Source organism: Meles meles, chromosome 2 (assembly GCF_922984935.1).
Source record: "Meles meles chromosome 2, mMelMel3.1 paternal haplotype, whole genome shotgun sequence".
Lineage (NCBI taxonomy): Eukaryota > Metazoa > Chordata > Mammalia > Carnivora > Mustelidae > Meles > Meles meles.
In genome coordinates this window covers 45,033,655-45,036,953 of record NC_060067.1, presented here as the reverse complement: position 1 = coordinate 45,036,953, position 3,299 = coordinate 45,033,655, and the positions used below count along the sequence as shown (strand labels likewise).

Genomic DNA, 3,299 nt, shown 5'->3' with positions numbered 1-3,299 from the left:
TATTTTCCTTTACATTAATTCATGCATTAATGGATATAATTATTTTTGCCACCCATAAGGCAGAACACCATTGGGTGCATTATAAAGATGATAATCAATCTTTTTTCCAAAGTGGCACAGGAACACTAAGGAATATTAAATCCTTAATCCTTCAGGAGTTTGAACAAGATGCTATATGAGTTTCTAGAAGGAGACACCAATTATAACATTATATGAAAATAACACATGATAGCAATACATAATTTAAAATAAGATGTATATCAGTTTAGATCACAGATTGACTCTATGGGCAGATAGAGTATCAGCAACTTATTTTATGTTTCTTATTTTTCTTTACTGAGGTGACAATTTCCTCAAGCTTGCACTGTAGGGAGAATTAAAATGAAATTATGCATGCAAAGTACCTAGTACATGGTAGATTTTCAAAGGTATTATTTTACTTTCTCCTTTCCCAAGACTTGCTTTTAATCCTCAAAATGGTTCAAAATCTCCTTACTGGCATGGATCTTCCGTATTGTCTTTGGGTTAGGTGTTTCCTGTTAGAATCTGTTTCTACATTTGTTTTATGAATTTCAATCATTCTGTAGCAGATATATTTAATAATAAAGCAAACACTTATTTAGCATTTACTAAAGGCCAAGTACTATCCTAAGAGAAATTAACTCATTTCATATTCCAAAGTCCCATAACAAAGGAAATGTTGTTGACCCAATGTCACAAATAAGGAAACAGATACAGACATGGCAGGAAATTCATATAAATTGCTCAGAATCATTCACCTAGAATTCTACTCAAGTGTAAAATCTCCAGAGCCCAACTTTTTCTGTTTTTCAGTATGGAATGCTTCACAAATGTGCAGTGACATATCTGTGCAGGGTCCATGCCAATCTCTGTATCGTTACAATTTTTGTATATCTGCTGAGGAAGTGAGCACCAGAGTTCATCCTCTTAAACACTCATACATTTCCCTTCCCCTTCTCTACTTTTCTGCCTCTTATAACCATGCACATGGAACCACATTACTAAAACACAGCTTCTCCCACAATAATATCTTCCAGACTGAAAGGAATTACAATTCCATAAATGCTATTAATTATGACTATAAACTGAACAAAGTTGTTCAAAGACTCTGGACTATTTTCCAAAAATAATATGACATCCCTCAATAGATCTTAATAGCCTTTTTTTAGGTGTTATTTATCTTAACTTACAGAGTATTCATTTAACAAAATAGTTCATGCAATTAAAAAACATAAATTTAATATGTTAAAATAGGATTATTATATAATTACCACTTCTTTATACTCACATCATTTTATTATTTTTGTTTGCACTGGTATTATGTACTCAAAGAAAAGGTAAGAAACGTAATTTGATTTATATGGGAAACAATAAGAGTTGGATGCAACATTTGTTCATATCAGAAGTATTCAGGGTGAAAGAACAAGTGTAAATATGAAATGTGTACATATGGATTTTTACTTTTATCATGGTCTTATATAAATAGACATGATATGACTTGGCATCTTATACTTGAATGATGTTTCCTTGTAATTCTTTCCAGATATTCAGTATTAAGAAAGACTCACACTGTCAAATTTTACAGACTGTCCTTTTAAATCCATATGGAAGTAACTGACTCATATAGCCATATCAGCACTGATTCCAAAATGCTGCAAGTATTAAATACCTACAATGTGGAAATGAAAACTTTATTTTTTTTCATAAAACACATTTTCTCCTTTATATAAGGGTTAAGATTTCATGAAGAACCATGAGAAATATAGGGGCACTTGGGTGGCTCAGTATGTTGAGCCTCTGCCTTCTGCTCAGGTTGTGATCTTGGGGTCCTGGGATTGAGCCCTGTGTCAGGTTCTCTGCTCGGGTGGGGGAGGCCTGCTTTCCCCAACCCTGCCTGCCTGTCTGCCTACTTGTGATCTCTGTCAAATTAACAAAAAAAAAAAAAAAAAAAAGAACCATGAGAAATATAAATCCTTATCTACTAAAACCTATGTGCTTTTACCTGTTTGTGACTTTGTCTAGTACATGGCAGCCACTCAGTTAATATTATTGATGATTGAGTCAGAACTTAGATACCTCCATACATTGGGGATAGTGTACACCTTCATACCTTCTACCACTATTCATATACATCAGCTAAATGCATATATCTCTGAAATGTAGTAGTGTCATCTAATCTTTCCTTCTTTCTTTCTTTTTTTAGATTTTGTTTATTTATTTGACAGAGAAGAAGAGATCATAAGTAGGCAGAGAGACAGGTAGAGAGAGAGGGAAGCAGGCCCCCCGCCAAGCAGAGAGCCCTATGTGGGACTCGATCCTAGGACCCTGAGATCAAGACCTGAGCCAAAGGCAGATGCTCAACCCACTGAGCCACCCAGGAGTCCTAATCTTTCTTTTTTTTAAGTTCTTATTTAAATTCCAGCTAGTTAACATACAGTGTAATATTAGTTTCTGGTATATAATTTAGTGTTACAACACTGTTTTCTTACATTTTAACATTCAGTGATACTATTTCTTTTGCCACTTCAATCACTGCTTTCTTCCCTTAAGGAAATGCCAGCATTTAAGGTTCACAGCAGTATTGAACAGAAGGCACAGAGATTTCCAATATTCCCTGCTTCTACACATGCATAGCCTTCCCCAAGTCAACATTCCCTGTCAGAATGGTTCATGTATTACAATTAAACAGTTTAATTAGACTTAATTTTTGGTGTTGTACATTTGGACAAATGTATATAATAAGATATAACCACCATTATAGCATAATACAGAGCAATTTCACTGCCCTAAAAGTCTTCTGTGCTTTGTTTATTCTTCCTCCGACCCATCCTAATCCTTAGCAACCATTGATCTTTTGACTATCTTCATCACTTTGCCTTTTCAAGAATGTGATATGGTTGGAATCATACCGTATGCAGCCTTTTCAAATTGGCTTCTTTCACCTAGTAATATGTAATTAAGTTTCCCCCATGTCTTTTCAAGGCTTGAAAGCTCATCTTCTTAGCAATGAATAACATCCCATTCATTGTCTGGATACACCAAAGTTTATCTGCTCACCTCCTAAAGGACTTCTTGATTGCTTCCAAGTTTTGGCAATTATGAGGAAAGGTTCTGTAAACATCTGTGTGCAGGTTTTTGGGAAGGCACAAATACTTAGCTCCTTCGTGGAGATACCAAAGAGTGTGATTACTCCCCTATCTGGTAAGAGCGTGTTTAGTTTTATAAGAAACTGTCAAACTAGCTTTTATAATGGCTAGCCCATTTTGCATTTCACCAGC

At 34.9% G+C, this 3,299-nt stretch overlaps 1 non-coding gene across 1 annotated transcript; it reads right to left on the bottom strand.

Moving 5' to 3' along the window:
• Positions 1–829: 829 nt before the first annotated feature.
• On the bottom strand, positions 830–934 carry LOC123937815. The gene has a single exon (XR_006817600.1). It is a non-coding gene; the product is annotated as a U6 spliceosomal RNA (small nuclear RNA).
• Positions 935–3,299: the final 2,365 nt, after the last annotated feature.